Source organism: Triturus cristatus, chromosome 6, assembly GCF_964204655.1.
Source record: "Triturus cristatus chromosome 6, aTriCri1.1, whole genome shotgun sequence".
Taxonomy (NCBI): domain Eukaryota; kingdom Metazoa; phylum Chordata; class Amphibia; order Caudata; family Salamandridae; genus Triturus; species Triturus cristatus.
This window is the reverse complement of record NC_140589.1, coordinates 91,808,359-91,829,509: the sequence shown is the minus strand read 5'-3', so window position 1 is coordinate 91,829,509 and position 21,151 is coordinate 91,808,359. Positions and strand designations below refer to the sequence as shown.

The window sequence follows — 21,151 nt, the reverse complement described above, 5'->3', positions numbered from 1 at the left end:
CTCGACGAAACAGTGTGCTTTTTTTTCTGGATATCTTTTTTTAAAACTAAATGTTCGAGGCATGTGGGCTGCTGAATTCATATCTGTGCATAGATCGCCGCCTAGTGTTGGGTCCGGATGTTTGCACGTTGTTGTCCTGGAAGAGTCTTCGAAGTATCCTTGGATAGGTGACTCCTCCCCTGGACTACAGTGCGCATGGGCATCCTCTCCATCCTCAGATTGTTTTTTTCCGCCTTTGGGTTCGGATGTGCTTATCTTGACTCAAGTTAGGAAAAACTCTTTCCAGGCCAAAAGGCCTCTAGTTCGCGTCGGTACTGTTCACCGATCGGTATCGATAGTATCTTTGTTAGTTTACTAACTTCCAGAACCAACTTTTTCGCATCTTACCCGACCGTCGACCCGACATCGACGATGGAATCGAGGACATCATTCAAGCGGTGCCCTGTATGCAATGCGAAATATCCACACATCGACGTCCATCCGGTGTGCAACAAATGCCTTTCACCGGATCACGACGAATCTACATGTATGGCCTGTGCCCGATTTCGATCCAAGAAGACTCTCCGGAATCGACGAGCGGCGAGACTCGAGGCGCAGCAAGCGGCACCGGCCCCGGCCGACCTCTTCAGCGCCGAGACCTAAGATGTCGAAGAAGTGGAGAACCTACCCTCCAGCCCCGCTTCCGAACATGACTCCGGATCGGAAGACGTCGACGAAACACTCTTTCGCAGAGATGAAGACGACACCGAGGTAGGAGACTACAATGAGGCCTTAGGGGCCGAAGAGAGTAGCTCCGATGACGAGCAAGGCCTACCCGTTCAGACTGAGGAAATCCCAGTGCAACAGTCTATGGCTCCGGTCGAGGGATCGCCTTCGGGCCTTACCCAAGACCTATCCCGCAGTTCTTCGGGCCCGGCCTCGGACATTCAGCGGCAGCCATTAATGCCCAAACCGGCTGGTTTCCCTTCTTCGAAACCGAAACCAAAAGCTGTATTGGTTCAACTGAAACCGAAACCGAAAGTGGCGCTGGTCGGATCGAGGCCCTCCACACCTTCGACGCCAGCAAAACCCGTCGGCACCGAGCGCAACAAACGAGACTTCGGTGCCGAGCTTGAAGCGGCCGACGTCGGAGTCGACATACGGAAAAAGACCTTCGGTGCCACCAAACCTACTCGGCTCCCGGCACCGACGCAATCGGCTCCGACCCCAGAGGTCAAACTACCTGCCGCGTCTCACACCGCTTCGACGGCACCACCAAAGCCACACTCATCGAAGGCGTCGACGGCCATTCCCGCCCCTCGACTCCACAACTCACCGTCGCCGAAAAAGTCCACGCCCACCTCCACAGAACCGGTCGGCGCAAAGGAATCAAGGGCGCTCCAGGTGCCACCCGTTGCTGCGCAACGCACCAAAACCAAAACTGTCCTCCAGGACACGTCGGGCTCCGAGCCAATAAAAGCTCCAACAGCCTCTTCGGCACCGGCCAACATTACTTTTGGCCTGCCGCCATCCACGGCCCCGAAACTGTTCCAAATCAGGACACGGGTCACCCACACCACGATCACGCCTGCCGAACGCTCTGCGGAGACGTCTCCATCGCATATCATCGACGCCGACACCGGCAGGATGATTAACCACAAAAGGAGAATAACTTCTGAGCCAGCTTTGGACTCCTTCCGGATCCCACTGAAGAGAAAGCTGCCAGTGGCTTCGGAACCAGTTCTTTACGAACCTTTCCATTCACCCTACCAGGATCCACAATCCTTCTCTCCCACACACACTCCGACACGGATGCGTTGGAGGACTACATGGGTGACCAAGTCCCCTACCCCGGAAGGATGGACCCTGATGGCCAACAGGACCCTGATCAAGCTTGGGATGACCCTGTAGACCCAGGTGCACCTATGGATGCACAGGACCCGCAACTCTATGGAGCAAAAACATCTCCCACAGAGGACACTGCCGCGTTCAACGCTCTAATTGAACGTGCTGCGGCCAATCATGGGGTGCAACTTCACTCTGACACCATCGAGGACGACTTTCTCATGGATACTTTCGCATCCTCAGAAAGGAATATAAAGACTCTGCCTATGTTAAAGGGGGTCCTCAAACCAGCAAAGGACATCTTCAAGGAACCCACCAGGGCAAGAGTGATAAACCCCAGGATCGACAAGAAATACAGATCGGCGCCTGGGGACCCTACTTACATTAGAGTCCAATTACCTCTGGATTCCATTGTCGTTGCGAATGCTCGCAAGAGGGCACACTCGCAAACAGGTGATGCTCCTCCCCCGGACAAAGAGTCCAAGGTGCTAGAGACCTCTGGCAAACGGGTTGCCGCCCAGGCAGCTAACATATGGCGCATTGCCAATACTCAAGCGCTCCTCGCTCGCTATGATCGAGCGCACTACGACACATTAGAGCAACTACTCCAACATCTCCCTGACCAATACAAAGAAGGTGCAGAGATCCTCATCAGGGAGGGACAACTGCTCACAAATGCATCCATTAAGTGTGCACTGGATGCCGCGGATACAGCTGCCAGAGCCATAAACACTAGCGTCATGTTGCGACGACACGCCTGGTTGCGAATCTCCGGATTCAAACCAGAGGTACAAAATAACATCCTCAACCAACCTGTCAACCCCGACTACTTATTCGGGCCGGAGGTTGACACCACCCTAGAGAAAATAAAAAAGGACACGGACACTGCAAAGTCCATGGGGGCCCTACAGACGCAGTCCTTTCGGAGCGGCTCCTTTCGTCGCCCCGGAAATAGAGGAGCAGGTAGAGGACAGGGGTCACAGCAAACATACAACAAGGGCAACACACAAAACACCTACGATAAAAACACCCGGGGTGGATATCGTGGCTCCAGCACAAAGGGCAGAGGACGCGGCTACGGCAACACCAGGTCCTCTCCCAAGAACAAGCAGTGACGCCCTCTCCCTTCCTCCCGACCACATAACACCTGTCGGGGGAAGGCTACAAAGGTTCCTGTCCACGTGGAACTCCATCACCACGGACAGGTGGGTCAAAGATATTGTCAAATACGGTTACTGTCTAGAACTAACCTCCACTCCACCCACAATACCTCCAAAAAACCGTCCTATGTCCTCAGAGCACTTAACGCTCTTACAGCAGGAGGTGCAAAGCATGCTTCTAAAAGGCGCAATCGAGGTCGTACCCGTCCACGAGCAAGGTACGGGGGTGTACTCCCTGTACTTTTTAATACCGAAAAAGGACGGGTCACTCAGACCTATATTAGACCTGAGACCCCTGAACCACTACATTCTTTCCGAGCATTTTCACATGCTCACTCTACAGCAAGTCCTCCCGCTGCTCAAGCAGGGAGACTTTCTGGCCACACTGGACCTCAAGGATGCATATTTCCACATACCCATTCACCCCTCACACAAGAAATACCTCAGGTTCACTGTTCAAGGGCAGCACTACCAATTCAAAGTCCTTCCCTTCGGCGTGACAACAGCACCCAGGGTGTTCACGAAGTGCCTAGCTACTGTGGCGGCACATCTACGGAGGCAGCACATACACGTCTACCCTTACCTGGACGACTGGCTCGTTCAAGCGAAGTCAGCCCAGCAATGTGCCAGCCACATGTCCCGCACCATCCACCTCCTTCACAGTCTGGGGTTCTCACTAAATTACCCAAAATCCCATCTCCAGCCCGCACACGTACAACAGTACCTCGGTGCGACTATAGACACTCTGGCGGCCACAGCTCAGCCAAATTTAGTGAGAATCAACAGCATGCAAATGCTGATTTCCAAGTTCAAACCACAACACTCCCTTCCCGCGCCAGTGTTCATGCAGTTGATAGGCATGATGGCCTCCTGCATCTTCATAGTCCCACACGCGAGACTACATATGCGCCCGCTTCAGGAGTGCTTAGCACGTCAGTGGAATCAGGCTCAAGGACAGTTGAAAGACCTAGTGTTGGTGAGCGGTCGGGCATACAACTCTCTGCATTGGTGGAATCCACAAAACCTTTGCAAGGGCCGACCGTTCCAAGAGCCTGTCCCACAGATAATACTGACGGCGGACGCGTCTCTCCAGGGATGGGGAGCTCATGTACTCCATTACACAGTGCAGGGACTATGGACACAACAACAAAAGAAGATGCACATCAACCTTCTAGAGCTGATGGCAATCTTCCTCGCTATGAAAGCATTCAAAGTACACTTGTGCAACAAAGTCGTGTTGATCCGGACGGACAACATGACTGCCATGTACTACATACAGAAGCAGGGAGGAACACACTCTCCACAGTTGTCTCATCTGGCTCAGAGCATGTGGAAGTGGGCCATTCAGAGGAACATGTTCCTCATGGCAGAACACCTCCCCGGCAAGGACAACCAGATGGCGGATCTGCTCAGCAGACACAGCCACCAGATGCACGAGTGGGAGTTACACCCATCAGTACTCCAACCGTACTTCCAGCAGTGGGGTCATCCAGAGATAGACCTATTCGCGACAAGCGAAAACGCAAAATGCCAAAGCTTTGCCGCCAGGTTCCCACATCCGCAGTCGCAGGGCAATGCGATATGGATGAACTGGTCCGGCAGATTTGCGTACGCTTTTCCCCCAGCACCACTGATACCGCTGGTGGCACGCAAACTCAGACAACACTCACTGACACTCGTCCTGGTTGCTCCAACGTGGGCACGCCAGCCATGGTACACCACCTTTCTCGAACTTTCCGTGGTGCCGCATCAAAGGCTGCGGATCAAACCCGCGCATTTGACGCAGAACCATGGAGAGATTCAGCACCCAGATCCCCAACAGCTGAACCTGGCAATCTGGCTCCTGAAGTCCTAGAGTTTGGCTACCTAAACCTGCCACCTGACTGTATGGACATCATTAAGGAGGCCAGGAGACCCACTACCAGAGCTTGCTATGCAGCCAAATGGAAGAGGTTTGTCATTTATTGCAATAATAATGACATTAACCCGCTAGACTCATCCATCCAAAACATTATTTGTTACCTATTACACCTATACCGATGCAATCTGGCGTACACCTCTATACGTGTCCATTTGACCGCAATATCAGCCTATCTACAAACCAGGCAGCACCTCTCTCTATTCAGAGTGCCTGCCATCAAAGCATTCTTGGAAGGACTCAAACGAGTCATTCCACCTACCCACCCACCAGCCCCAATGTGGAACCTCAACTTGGTCCTCACACGCCTGATGGGTCCACCCTTTGAACCTCTACACTCATGTGAGATTCAATTCCTTACCTGGAAAGTAGCTTTCCTAGTAGCGATAACTTCTTTACGAAGAGTTAGTGAACTCCAGGCACTAACCGTCCAAGAGCCATTCATACAGGTTCACGCCAACAGGGTCGTACTACGTACCAACCCCAAATTCATGCCCAAGGTGGTATCGCAGTTCCACATGAATCAAACTATTGAACTGCCTGTTTTCTTTCAAAACCCACAAACTGTCGCAGAAAGGGCACTCCATACACTAGATGTAAAAAGGGCCCTCATGTATTATATCGACAGGACCAAACCCTTTAGGAAAACAAATCAACTTTTCGTTGCCTTTGCCCCACACCACAAAGGTAACGCTATCTCCAAAGCAGGTATAGCCAGATGGATCGTTAAATGTATTCAAATTTGCTATCAAAAGGCTAAACGCACTTTAACGATTCCCCCACGAGCCCACTCAACACGTAAGTTAGGGGCCTCCATGGCTTTCCTAGGAAACATTCCTTTGCATGACATATGTAGAGCAGCCACCTGGTCCACTACACATACATTTACCAAACACTATTGTGTAGATGTGCAATCAAAACAGCAGGCAGCTGTAGGACAGGCTGTTCTCAAAACTCTTTTTCAGACCGCTGCAGCTGGCACGGGTAGCCGCCGCTAATAAGAGGGCACTGCTATATATTCTATGCACAGATATGAATTCAGCAGCCCACATGCCTCGAACTGAATATGCTACTTACCAGTATGCATCTGTTCTTGGCATGTAGGGCTGCTGACATTCATATCGCCCTCCCTCCTCCCCGGCGCCTGTAGCAGCTGCAGCTCTCAGAATTACTGTAAGCATGGTCATCACTTTCTGTATCTACTCCATCACTGCCACAATGGCGAAAAACAATCTGAGGATGGAGAGGATGCCCATGCGCACTGTAGTCCAGGGGAGGAGTCACCTATCCAAGGATACTTCGACTCTTCCAGGACAACAACGTGCAAACATCCGGACCCAACACTAGGCGGCGATCTATGCACAGATATGAATGTCAGCAGCCCTACATGCCAAGAACAGATGCATACTGGTAAGTAGCATATTCATTCTTTATTAATTTTGCAAAAAAGAGCCTATGCAGACAAAAACAAAATACCATATAGCAATACAGCACAAAAATGCAATAAAAGAAATAAAAGAAACCGTAGCGTACATACTTGTCACCTCAGTGGTGCATCAGATATCGGCATACATAATACATATCTTTACAATATATTGCCAGTGAGATAATGAACAGGAATTTATTCAACCCTTACAATGCAAACTCTTGATCAAGGTGGACCAACATCCAATTAAGCTAATATAGAAACTAAGCATTCCAGGCTGGGTTTATCCCACTCATCATATCCGGAACCATTTAGAAGCCTTGTATACTCCACACTCTGCGCGAATACAGAACCCCTCATGCACCATCTCCTATCCAAGGGGCATCCAGTTTCAGATGAGAGCTAGCTTTTACCAGCTAAATAATTCTGGTATAAGTCCCAGAAATGTTTGGGCCTACGCTGTGGCGGGAGCAGTTCACTATATATCTCCGCTTGTGTGTTGCAGAACAGCATATCTCTAGACCATTGTGTGACAGTAGGAAGTGGGCTGCGGGCCCAATGCACTGCAACCCCACGCTTAGCAATCATGAGGCTTATATCTACGGATATCCTTTCGGACTTATTTAGAGTCGCCCAGAAGAGCTAACATAGTGTCAAGTGTTCCCCTATGATATCACTCAAATGTTGAAAATAAGTGCCCAGTATTTAGCAATATCTGGGCAAAACCAGGCCAAATGTATGAAGTCTGCATAGTCCGCATTACATCTCTCACATCTAGAAGTGTCTCTGAGGCCATATCGATGTAGACGAGCCGGGGTATAATATACCCTGTTCAGGAACTTAAAGTGAATAAGTCTGTGATGACCATTCAGCGATACCTTCCTCGCGGCATCACAGCAATAGCTCCATATAGCATCATCTAATGTAACTTCTAGGTCGGATTGCCACTCCAGTCTGGCCTTAATGTAAAATTTCTTGTGATAGTCTTGTCATACAAGACATCTTGGAAACAAGATGACTGTGAGACTCTGCTTTTAGTAACAAGGAAAAGGGACCCACTCCTGGAGGATCTAACATTTGTTCCCCAAATATGTCCCGAAGTGCATGCCTGACTGTAAAAATTGAACATGACAAATGCCTGTTGACCTGCCACTACACCCTCCAAGCCCTTTCCCCTGCCATTGTTAAATAGCTCTCCTATTGTTGAAATACCCAACTGCGCTAAGGCACGTTAACACTACCGTTTCGCTAAGAACTGGCAGCCACTTGCATAGTGTAGGAGAGTAGGGTCTGCTATCCTATGGTCACCCCAAATTTTTTCTTTTTGCTTCACTGGTTTTTGACATATTGAGGCTGTGGGTCTGCTAATCAGACCCCCAGCCTGCTGTTCTCTCTAACTAAATTGACACTATGCACCCTAGGTGCATAACCAATTGGAACTGGATCACCCTGTGAGCCCCTGTACCAGTGTACACTAGGTACCCAGGGCATTGGTGTATCTAAGGCCTGCCAGGGGCTGAGGCATGTATTATGCCACCCCAGGCTTGGCCTAACAAATTTGACACAACTGGCTGATCACTCGGCTGGGGTAAGTTGGTGTAACCACCTCTTACTTAGGTGTAGTATACCTACACCTAACCTTAAATGGTACACATGTTAACCTATAAGTCACTCCTATGGCAGGCCTTAACAATCCTGAAGGCAGAGTGCTTGGTTCCATGTGAGATGGTGCTCTGGCATGAGCTGAGCCTGTCTGCAGTGGTCGGAACCACTTCCTTCTACTGTTTCCAGGTATCGTCATACCATATACTCTTAAGTGCATTATGAACCTCGCGGTTAAATGCTATCTTTGGTTTGGCTTTATCAAAACATGTCGAGTAAGGTGTCATACGAATTGGAATACTAACCCCTCGCCAATTCTGGCGACGGGGTTAGCATTCCACTCTTCTAGAGGGACACGACATGTACAGTACCTGAAACCCGGGTAAAATCAGACATAGCCTCAGCTCCACAAAATGGATGCTGCCACCACAGACACAAGTCTGCCCTCCTGCTGCTGGGAGTCCTTCCAGCTTGGGAGACGTGGACAAAGGGTTTCCTGCCAGGGGAGGTGCGAGCACCACCCCAGACAGGATTTTGTGTATTGGTCAGGTAGGGCTTGAAAGAAACCAGACATGCCTGAGGCTCACAAGGAGCCTCGGTGCATATGCCAGTTCAATCCGGTCCTGGGGCACACCAGCCCCGGACCTGGGGCGAGCTGGACAAAGGATTGGGGGTGTAACCACCCCCTTTCCTGGTCCCACCCTTAGGGAGGGACCTAGCAGGTAGTCCGGCCCCTAGAATCCGCTTAAAGGTAGGAGCTGTGTCCTAAGACTTCAGACATCCTGGAATCACCTTAACCACAAGAAGAAGACGGGAACTTCGACGCTCTGCTGCACAGAGGACTGAAGGAAATCTCCCCTATGGTCAGGGAGTGACCATCTTGCTAACGCAAGCACCAACCAGCTATTGAACGTCTGCTTTGCCGCCGCCTCCTGCCGGAGCCCGAGCCCAGAGCCCGACAAGACCTGGACCTCCAGACCTCTCACCGCCCGATCCACAGTCCCTGCAAAGAAGGAACCCGTGGAGGCACCGAGACACGTGGAGCCAGCCATCTTGAAAGACCGACGACAAGCTGCAAGCGCAGCAACAGAGGCTCCCTCCAAGTTGTGCTTTGGGTCCTGAGAAGCCCAACCACCGAGCAGCATCTGCACCAAAGGTGAGCCCTCCAGCATCTCCACGATCTGCGTGGGGCCCCTCTGCACTTTGCATCTCGACGCGCCTGCCCGGTCCCTGGCCCGTTGGCTAGTGGCCATTTTGGCGACCTATTTGAAAATCAACGACGCTGGTCTGGTTGCTCCAGACTGGCCCTAGCTGCTCTCCAAAAGAGCAGCCCCTCTGACCTTGCTGGTCAGAACAATCAGGTTTCTTGAACTTCCACGACTCCTGCCTTTGCCAAGGCTTGTTTGCTTCTTTCGAGTCGCCGACACCGAGAGCCTGCGTGGGACAGCTCGTGACTCGACTCCTGGACGTCGTCTACCTTCAGGGACCACGTGGCTGCCAAGACAAGCTACACTTCACCACCTGTTTGCACCCGACATCGCCTGGTACCTACCTGGTGCCACGCCGGTCACTGGCTAGTGACTGTGAACACTGTCCCCTCTGCTTTCAGGTCTTCTACAACTCCGATCCACTCTTGGATCCAACGCAGCTCTTCTGGACCGACCGCCTGCAGCATCTTTGTCATCAGGCTCCATTGAATCGATAGAAGAAACCCGACGCACTTCAAGACCTATGCACCCGCTTCCTGTGGGTGAGGTAAAGCTGGCACTCCGGTGCCCAAGTGTAGAGAATCATCTCTAGTGTCTGTGTTTCGAATCTTGAGATCGTAGTCCACCCAGAAGACCCTTTCTGCAGTAACTTTTTAACTTTTACGCACCCATTGAAAACCTATGGGAGCACGCGTGTGACTTTCCTCACTGCACACGCAACCCGTGGACCTCCTGGTCACTAACTAAAGTTAGCTCCTTGTAGGCCCAGCGATTCTAGAGGCCCTAGGCCTTTTCCCTTTCCTATTCGTGGTACTTATACCACTATTTTAGTATATGGTTTGAGTGGCCACCAGGGCCCATCCATATAAAGTGCAACTTCTGTGTATTATAACATTGTCTTGTTTAACGATTTGTGCTCCTGTGCTCATAAAGAGTCTAGGGGTTACTTTGAGAAATAAATACATATATATTTTGAATATATATCTGTGTGGTGTCCTTTCATTGGTATAAAAGGGGGTTACATTTGGTAAAACAGCCTGCTTAACACGCTTTAATGAGTTTAGCCTCAAAGACTGCTTAGCCTACGCTACCACTAGGGCAGCTAGACCGAAAAGGTTGACTTACAACCACACCATAAGGGTTGCTTGGCATGGTACAAGGTGGTCACTTTAACTAGTGAACATCATATACCAGGCCAACTTCTCACATTGGTGAGCAGCGGTTGGATTTGAGCTTGCTGTGTTTTACCATTGTAATCTCTTGGTTACCAATTGAAAGATCACATATGTACCTGTAGGTACATATAAAACAAGATGGATATACTTAAGTTCTACTGAACTTAGTTGTTGTAGAGCAAAGAGAGTAGCACACCCTGACTACAACTACTAGATAGGTTTAGTAGGTAAACCCAAGTGTAGGTAGATTGCAACACATCCACCCACACTTAAGAGCAATGGAGGGGGCAGAGGGGTCCAAGGTACCCATCTCTGTCGAGAGTGACCCCCAGAGGGCACCAACTCTCTTTGCTACCCTAAATCAAAATGAGCTCAGGCAGTTGGCAAATATCAGGGGTCTTAAACAGCCCAAGAACCCTACTTCTGCTGAACTCAGAGAGCTTTTACAGGCTGATGAGAATCAGAAAGCTCTCAAGAAAGCCTCCCAGTTAGGCCCCTTAGGGACTGGAACAGGAGGCCCCCCTTCTGAAGATGCTACTGAGGTACCCCTTTCCAATAGTCACCCCTTAGATGAGAATCATACTACAGAGGATGAAAGTGAGAAGGGTACTGATACAGAAGGTAGTGAGGATGAAGGGAGAACTAGCAGTGCCAAGTGTTATACGTGGCCCAGCTAACCTAAGGCTATTGGGGACTGACAATGGGATCATCCCATTGGATCTCCCCAGTGGACTTAACACAGGGCTTGGGAGGCAAAGGAATCACTCAGGTGAATCTAATGCTTCTCATGCCTCTAGAGGCTCTCCGGGTCACTCCAGGAGAAGGATGACCACCCCTCAGAGGAGGGAGCATGAGGCCAGAATGCAGGAAGCCCAGCTGAGGATCAGGAAGCAGGAGCTAGAGGTAGCCCTGATGGAAGAAAAACTGAACAAGGCTAGGCAACCTAAAGAGAGTGGGTCTATACCCACTGGTGGCAGCATTGTCCCTAAGGACAAAGATAGGGTCTTTGACAATAGGAACCTGTCCAAGGTTGTGCCCCCCTACAAAAGTGGGGATGACATCCACAAATGGATGACTGCTCTTGAGAGAGCCTGCAAAGTGCAGCAGGTTCCTGAAGACCAGTGGGCAGCAATCTTATGGCTCTCCTTTGAAGGAAGAGGCAGAGATAGACTCTTCACTGTTAGAGAGGAGGATGTCAGAAATTACAGAGTCCTGAAGAGTGTCCTAGTTGATGGGTTAGGATTAACCACTGAACAGTACAGGTTAATGTTCAGAGACACCCAGAAGACACAGACTCAGGACTGGTCTGAATACATTAAATGTGCCACTAAGGCTTTGGAGGGTTGGTTGCTGGGAAGTAAGGTATCTGATTATACAGGATTGTACAATTTGATGATGAGAGAACAGATTTTAAATAACTGTCAGAACCAGCAACTGCATCAACACTTGGTTGACTCAGATCTGACCTCTCCCCAAGAATTGGGAAAGAAGGCAGACAAATGGGTCAGAACCAGGGTTAAGCAAAAGAACCAGACCCAGGGCCAAGGGGGTGATCAGAAGAAAACAGACCAGAAGGGTGGAGATCAGAAATCTAAAGACCAGAAGTCTTCAACAGGGCCCCAAACTAGTACTAACGACGGTGGGTCCCAGCCTAAAGGGAAGAAGAAAGAAGGTCCAAAGAAACCCTGGTGCAAATTTTGCAAGAATACAACTCACTGGACTAGTGATTGTAAGAAGGGTGGAGCCCCCAACACTGTTGCCCCTAAGGCACCTGCTCCCAGTACTACTGTTAGCAGTGTTGGTCCCCAGACAAAGGGTGTAGTGGGAATCACTATGGGAACTGAAGGAGATTCTGACTTAGACAGAACCCTGACACAGGCAATCTTGATCTATGATGGGGACATGGATTTGTCCCTGACTGTGAGCCCCAGTAACCTGGGCAAGTACAGACAGACTCCTTTAATTAATGAAAAAGTGGCTCAAGCCTACAGGGACACATGTGCCAGTGTCACTATGGTGACACCAGGCTTTGTGGATCCTGGACAGTACATACCAGTTGAGAATTACCTGGTGACCAATGCCAGCAATGCCACTACTTCACATAGTGTGGCAGTTGTTAACTTCTCATGGGGAGGGGTAACTGGCCTCAAAAGGGTTGTGGTTAGTGCAGACCTCCCAGTAGAATGTTTGTTGGGCAATGACCTAGAGAGTTCTCTATGGTCAGAAGTGGAGTACAGGACACATGCAGAGATGTTAGGTATATCACATGTCCTTGCTGTGACCAGGTCACAGGCCAAAAAGTGCCTTACTGAACCACAGGTCTTGGATCCTGGAACAATGGACCAAGCACCTACCAAGAAGAAGAACAGGAGGGTAAAGGCTGTGCCTTCCCCCCCTGCCTCAAAGTGATGATCAGCCTTCCCAGGAAGATGATCTAGAGGACCCTGAAGGAACTGTCACTGAAGAGCTTGAACCTGATCAGGTTGAGTTTCTGGGGACAGGGGGACCTTCCAGGGCTGACTTGGGGCAGGCTCAGTTAACCCGTCCATCTCTTGAACCCCTCAGACAGCTGGCTGCTGCTGAGGCTGCTGGGAATGCTCAAGGTACCCATAAAGTGTATTGGGATGAAGGGCTCCTTTATTCAGAGGCTAGTGATCCAAAACCTGGTGCAACCAGGAAGTTGGTTATACCTCTGCAATTTAGGGGCTTCCTTCTTACCTTGGCCCATGATATTCCTCTAGCAGGACACTTAGGCAAGAACAAGACTTGGGACAGGCTTGTCCCTCACTTTCACTGGCCTCACATGAATGAAGATACAAAGGAGTTTTGTCGCTCCTGTGTGACCTGCCAAGCCAGTGGCAAATCAGGTGGCACAACAAAGGCCCCCCTAATACCACTACCTGTGGTGGGGGTCCCCTTTGAAAGAGTGGGAATAGATATAGTGGGTCCCATGGATCCTCCCACTGCATCTGGGCACAGGTTTATACTGGTGGTAGTGGATCATGCCACCAGGTATCCAGAGGCAATTCCCCTTAGGACCACTACAGCTCCTGTTGTGGCCAGGGCCCTGCTGGGAGTATTCTCCAGAGTGGGGTTTCCTAAGGAGGTGGTTTCTGACAGAGGTACCAACTTCATGTCAGGATACTTGACAGCTATGTGGAAGGAATGTGGTGTCAACTACAAATTCACCACTCCTTATCACCCACAATGCAATGGGCTTGTTGAGAGATTCAACAAGACTCTAAAGGGTATGATCAAAGGATTACCTGAAAAGCTCAGGCGAAGATGGGACATCCTTCTACCCTGCCTTCTGTTTGCTTACAGAGAGGTCCCACAAAAAGGAGTTGGCTACAGCCACTTTGAATTGTTGTTTGGGCACCCTGTAAGAGGCCCACTGTGTTTAGTGAAGGAAGGATGGGAGTTACCTCTCAAAAAGCCTAAACAAGACATAGTGGACTATGTACTTGGTCTCCGCTCCAGGATGGCTGAGTATATGGAGAAGGCATCTAAAAACCTTGAGGCAAGCCAGGCCTTACAGAAAGCTTGGCATGACCAAAAGGCTGTCTTGGTTGAGTTTCAGCCAGGACAGAAGGTATGGGTGTTGGAGCCGGTGGCCCCAGCAGCACTCCAAGACAAATGGTCTGGACCCCATACAATCCTGGAAAAGAAGGGAGAGGTTACCTACTTGGTGGACCTAGGAACTCCCAGGAGTCCCCATAGGGTACTCCATGTTAACAGGTTAAAAGCATATGTTGACAGGGCAGACATGGGCTTGCTCATGGCTACAGATGAGGGACAGGAGGAAGAGAGTGACCCTCTCCCAGACCTGTTGTCTCAGAACCCTGAAGATGGCTCAGTTGAAGGAGTGACCCTTGGAGGCAACCTCACTGATCATCAGCAGATGGAATGTAGACAGGTTCTACAATCATTTCAACACAGGTTTTCCTTGATACCTAGTCAAACTGACTGGTGTACCCATGTGGTGGACACTGGTGACAGTCTGCCTGTAAAGAACAAACTTTACAGACAACCTGACCACGTCAGGGACTGTATAAAGGCTGAGGTACACAAAATGCTGGAACTGGGTGTCATTGAACCCTCAGAGAGCCCCTGGGCCAGCCCAGTGGTTCTGGTCCCCAAACCTCACACCAAAGATGGCAAGAGAGAGATGAGGTTCTGTGTGGATTACAGAGGACTCAATGCTGTCACTAGGACAGATGCACATCCTATTCCAAGGGCAGATGAGCTCATAGACAAACTAGCTTCTGCTAAGTTTTTGAGCACATTTGATTTGACAGCTGGCTATTGGCAAATCAGGCTAGCTGAGGAGTCTAAGGCTAAAACAGCATTTTCAACCCCAGGAGGGAACTACCAATTTTTGGTGATGCCCTTTGGTCTGAAGAATGCACCTGCCACCTTCCAAAGGTTGGTGAATCAAGTCCTTACTGGGTTGGATGACTTTTGTGCAGCATATCTTGATGACATTGCTGTCTTTAGCTCCACCTGGGAGGATCACCTGATCCACCTGAAGAAGGTACTTGAGGCTCTGCAAAAGGCAGGCCTCACTATCAAGGCTAATAAGTGCCATATAGGGCAGAGTAAGGTTGTGTACTTGGGCCACCTTGTAGGTGGAGGCCAAGTTCAACCACTGGAGAGTATAAGATACAATCCATCAAGGACTGGTCCCCTCCAACCACGCAGACTCAAGTTCGAGCTTTCTTGGGCTTGACTGGGTACTACAGGAAGTTTGTTAAGAACTATGGGTCCATTGTGACTCCTCTTAATGATCTGACATCCAAGAAGATGCCCAAAAAAGGTTCAGTGGACAGTAAGCTGTCAAAAGGCATTTGAAGACCAGAAGAAGGCCATGTGCTCTGCACCTATCCTGAAAAGTCCTGACTACTCCAAAGAGTTTATTGTCCAAACAGATGCTTCTGAGTTGGGTGTGGGAGCTGTGCTGTCACAACTTAATGTAGATGGTCAAGACCAACCCATTGCTTTTATTAGCAGAAGGTTGACCCCCAGAGAGAAGAATTGGTCAGCTATTGAGAGGGAGGCCTTTGCTGTGGTGTGGGCCCTGAAAAAGCTGAGGCCATACTTGTTTGGCACTCACTTCAAGATTCAGACCGACCATAAGCCCCTCTTATGGCTAAATCAGATGAAGGGTGAAAACCCCAAACTGCTTAGGTGGTCCATTTCCCTACAGGGTATGGACTTTACAGTGGAGCACCGTCCAGGTACAGACCATGGGAATGCAGATGGTCTCTCCAGGTACTTCCACTTAGGACATGAAGACGAGACTGGTCAAGGCTAGTTTAATGTCCCTGCGTTTGGGGGGGGGGGGGGTTGTGTAGGAGAGTAGGGTCTGCTATCCTATGGTCACCCCAAATTTTTGCTTTTTGCTTCTCTGGTTTTTGACATATTGAGGCTGTGGGCCTGCTAATCAGACCCCCAGCCTGCTGTTCTCTCTACTAAATTGACACTATGCACCCTAGGTGCATAACCAATTGGAAGTGGATCACCCTGTGAGCCCCTGTACCAGTGTACACTAGGTACCCAGGGCATTGGTGTATCTAAGGCCTGCCAGGGGCTGAGGCATGTATAATGCCACCCCAGGCTTGGCCTAACAAATTTGACACAACTGGCTGATCACTCAGCTGGGGTAAGTTGGTGTAACCACCTCTTACTTGGGTGTAGTATACCTACACCTAACCTTAAATGGGACACATGTTAACCTATAAGTCACTCCTATGGCAGGCCTTAACAATCCTGAAGACAGAGTGCTTGCTTCCATGTGAGATGGTGCTCTGGCATGAGCTGAGCCTGTCTGCAGTGGTCGGAACCACTTCCTTCTACTGTTTCCAGGTATCGTCATACCATATACTCTTAAGTGCATTATGAACCTCGCGGTTAAATGCTATCTTTGGTTTGGCTTTATCAAAACATGTCGAGTAAGGTGTCAAACGAATTGGAATACTAACCCCTCGCCAATTCTGGCGACGGGGTTAGCATTCCACCCTTCTAGAGGGACACGACATGTACAGTACCTGAAACCCAGGTAAAATCAGACATAGCCTCAGCTCCACAAAATGGATGCTGCCACCACAGACACAAGTCTGCCCTCCTGCTGCTGGGAGTCCTTCCAGCTTGGGAGACATGGAAAAACGGGTTTCCTGCCAGGGGAGGTGCGAGCACCACCCCAGACAGGATTTTGTGTATTGGTCAGGTAGGGCTTGAAAGAAACCAGACATGCCTGAGGCTCCCAAGGAGCCTCGGTGCATATGCCAGTTCAATCCGGTCCTGGGGCACACCAGCCCCGGACCTGGGGCGAGCTGGACAAAGGATTGGGGGTGTAACCACCCCCCTTCCTGGTCCCACCCTTAGGGAGGGACCTAGCAGGTAGTCCGGCCCCTAGAATCCGCTTAAAGGTAGGAGCTGTGTCCTAAGACTTCAGACATCCTGGAATCAACTCAACCACAAGAAGAAGACGGGAACTTCGACGCTCTGCTGCACAGAGGACTGAAGGAAATCTCCCCTATGGTCAGGGAGTGACCATCTTGCTAACGCAAGCACCAACCAGCTATTGAACGTCTGCTTTGCCGCCGCCTCCTGCCCGAGCCCAGAGCCCGACAAGACCTGGACCTCCAGACCTCTCACCGCCCGATCCACAGTCCCTGCAAAGAAGGAACCCGTGGAGGCACCGAGACACGTGGAGCCAGCCATCTTGAAAGACCGACGACAAGCTGCAAGCGCAGCAACAGAGGCTCCCTCCAAGTTGTGCTTTGGGTCCTGAGAAGCCCAACCACCGAGCAGCATCTGCACCAAAGGTGAGCCCTCCAGCATCTCCACGATCTGCGTGGGGCCCCTCTGCACTTTGCATCTCGACGCGCCTGCCCGGTCCCTGGCCCGTTGGCTAGTGGCCATTTTGGCGACCTATTTGAAAATCAACGACACTGGTCTGGTTGCTCCAGACTGGCCATAGCTGCTCTCCAAAAGAGCAGCCCCTCTGACCTTGCTGGTCAGAACAATCAGCTTTCTTGAACTTCCACGACTCCTGCCTTTGCCAAGGCTTGTTTGCTTCTTTCGAGTCGCCGACACCGCCGACAGCGAGAGCCTGCGTGGGACAGCTCGTGACTCGACTCCTGGACGTCGTCGACCTTCAGGGACCACGTGGCTGCGGAGACAAGCTACACTTCACCACCTGTTTGCACCCGACATCGCCTGGTACCTACCTGGTGCCACGCCGGTCACTGGCTAGTGACTGTGAACACTGTCCCCTCTGCTTTCAGGTCTTCTACAACTCCGATCCACTCTTGGATCCAACGCAGCTCTTCTGGACCGACCGCCTGCAGCATCTTTGTCATCAGGCTCCATTGAATCGATAGAAGAAACCCGACGCACTTCGAGACCTATGCACCCGCTTCCTGTGGGTGAGGTAAAGCTGGCACTCCGGTGCCCAAGTGTAGAGAATCCTCTCTAGTGTCTGTGTTTCGAATCTTGAGATCGTAGTCCACCCAGAAGACCCTTTCTGCAGTAACTTTTTAACTTTTACGCACCCATTGAAAACCTATGGGAGCACGCGTGTGACTTTCCTCACTGCACACGCAACCCGTGGACCTCCTGGTCACTAACTAAAGTTAGCTCCTTGTAGGCCCAGCGATTCTAGAGGCCCTAGGCCTTTTCCCTTTCCTATTCGTGGTACTTATACCACTATTTTAGTATATGGTTTGAGTGGCCACCAGGGCCCATCCATATAAAGTGCAACTTCTGTGTATTATAACATTGTCTTGTTTAACGATTTGTGCTCCTGTGCTCATAAAGAGTCTAGGGGTTACTTTGAGAAATAAATACATATATATTTTGAATATATATCTGTGTGGTGTCCTTTCATTGGTATAAAAGGGGGTTATATTTGGTAAAACAGCCTGCTTAACACGCTTTAATGAGTTTAGCCTCAAAGACTGCTTAGCCTACGCTACCACTAGGGCAGCTAGTCCGAAAAGGTTGACTTACAACCACACCATAAGGGTTGCTTGGCATGGTACAAGGTGGTCACTTTAACTAGTGAACATCATATACCAGGCCAACTTCTCACACATAGTTTTATCGGAGTGAGCGGGGAGTACAAAATTGAGGCAGCCCGTCTCTTAAGTTCTGCCACGCATGGGAAGTGGCATTAATAGAGTCTAAGAGACCTGTGCATCGAGATGGAGCCTGATATAACACGTCAACCAGTGGGGAGGGCACAGTTGCAACCCTTTCGATATGCAAATGTGGAGGGGGGGATTATGGATGCAACCAATAAAAGGCATGGGAACACTGCGCTACTCTGTAGTAGAGTTCCAGATCTGGTGCACAGAGTCCACCCATCGAGTAAGGTAATTTTAGGATTTCCCAGGCGACCCGGGGTTGCTTGCCAGCCCAGGCCAAACGTATCAATAAGGACCTTACACATTTAAAGAAATGGGTTGGTAAAACCATAGGAATATTCAAAAACAAACAAAAATCTGGGGAGCATTACAATCTTCATTAAGGAGATGCGGTCCAAAAGTGATAATGGCAATCGCACCCATCTAGTAATATCGTCTTCCAAGTTAACAATCGTTTACCAAAAATTTCTCTGACTACTATTTCAGAATTAGAATGCACTTGGATGCTTAAATATTGCATAGCTTCAGCCGACCAGGACAATGCGAAGTCTAGGTTTATCAGCTTCATGGCTGATGTAAGGGGAAAAAATGATGGCCTAGCCCAGTTGATTTTGAGGCCTGAGTATTCTCCATACCGGACTACTTCCGCAACACTGGGGACAGATTAACCTCTGGATCTCTGTGAGAAAGTGCCATCTTTCTTGCATGGTATGCCCCCATTTTTTGCTGAATTGCTGAATGTACTTTGACTAAGTGTGTCCTGGACTCCTGCCAATCAGGTGCCCAGGGCCTATGTTCCTTCTCTAAAAACACAAAACCCAAATTGGCAAACCTTGGCCACATGTCAGCCCCTGGTAAATGCACCCAGGGCCTTGTGACCAGGGAAGGCCTCTAAGGGCTGCAGCACTCATTGTGCCACCCTTAGAGAGGGGGGGGGAAGACGCACACACGCACGCGCGCACGCGCGCACACACACACACACACACACACACACACACACACACACACACACTCACTCACTCACTCACACTCTCACACTCTCGCTGACTGTCTGGGTGCAAGACAAAACAAAGAGTCGACATGGCACACATCCCTGTGTGCCATGCCCATCACCTACACTGCCATGGCATATATCAGCCACCCCTCTAGCTGGGTGCCCTATGCCAATGGTGTGGGCACAGGAGCAGGAGCCCTGTGCCCCTACAGTACCCAGGTCCATTCCTGAGCACTGTAAGTTCAGTGCTGCCATTTAAGAGTACATGGTGCTGAGGGCTCGTCAAACACGAACTCCACAGCACCATAATGGCAACACTGAAGACTGAGAAGTTTGGTATCGAACTTCTCAGCACATTAAACCCACACTGATGCCAGTGTGGGATTTAATGTACCAAGCACCCCAGAGGGCATCTTAGAGATGCCCCCTAAAACCTAACCACGTCTATTCTTAGGCTGCCACACAGCAGACATGTTGCTGGACCCCTGGGTAGGAGAGCCCCTGCTTTCCTGGGCCTGCAACAATGCACATCCTGGGCGAGGTGCTAAATCTCCTCCCCCAGGATGGGCAGGGGAAGCTTTAAAGGCATGCCGCCTCTGTGAGCTTCCCCAGGCCACTGCAACCCCCCACTCTGGCGGGAAGCTTGGCCGGAAACCCCAAATAAGGACAGGGGATGTGTCAGCCTGCCAACCCCACCCCTCAGGTGGGGGAGGCGAGGTGAAGCACATCTCCGGGCTCTCGCCATCTTGAAGATGGGAAGCCCTACCCTATCAGGACTAGGCTACTGCCCCCTCCCACAGGAGAGAGACAGGATAGGGGGTGTACCCACCCCAGGACAGGGACCCATTGGTCCCTGCCCTTCACCTACCTGTAACGGCCCTAAATCTAGTATTTAGGGGCACCCTGAACCTTCCTTCCCCAGATTCAAAACTACAAAGAAGAGCATGGAAAAAAAAGACCTGCCCTGCAGCTGCTAAGAAGAGGAAGACACCAACTGCTTTGGCCCCAGCCCTACCGGCCTGTCGACCCTCGAACCTGCCCCTGCTCCAACCCGGCATCTCTTGTGGCCAGCAACCTCACAAACCCCGGGGGGCCTGGCTACCTTTGACTCTAAACCCCTGGGACTCCCATGAGTAGAGGCTCTACTCAAAATCTACTTCTAAATCTAAGCCTGTGCCGGAGTGAACAAAGACCATGAGGACGACCCCACGGCGACTGTGACCCCGAGTCCGGCACCCAAGGACCTCCCTCGACACTCCTGAAGAAGCCTGCAGCCTCAGAACAAGGTGCCCCCCCAACCGCGATCAACAGAGGGTAAGATTTCCCGACACCAAAAGGCACCCCTGCACCTGGCGCCCCGCGGCCCCCTGTGCCCAATCCCGGGGTACCTACCTATCCTCCAACTACCCAACTTAACTCTCGAAGTGGTGGTGGCACCTGAACAATCCTCTCATAGGATAACATTGGGCCTAACTCTCTCTGCACCCGGCCGCCCTTGTGTCGCTGAGGGTGAACCAACTTTACCTACCTAACCCTGGGAGACCCCTGAGTCTATGCCCAGAACCTTAACTCTGCCAGTCGAGTACTTAACTTTAAACCGATAACTCAATTTTCTTCATAGGGTAACATTGACTGGCTTTTTCCTGAAATTTCTTCTAAGTGTGGACTTTTCAAAACTTAAAATATTCACCAAA

General features: G+C 50.5%; 1 protein-coding gene across 1 annotated transcript in view; it reads left to right on the top strand.

The window, feature by feature from the left end:
• The window catches only part of LOC146813810 (exportin-5-like), a 1,013,804-nt gene that overhangs the window by 383,855 nt on the left and 608,798 nt on the right, over positions 1–21,151 (top strand). The gene's annotated exons all lie outside the window — the stretch shown is intronic.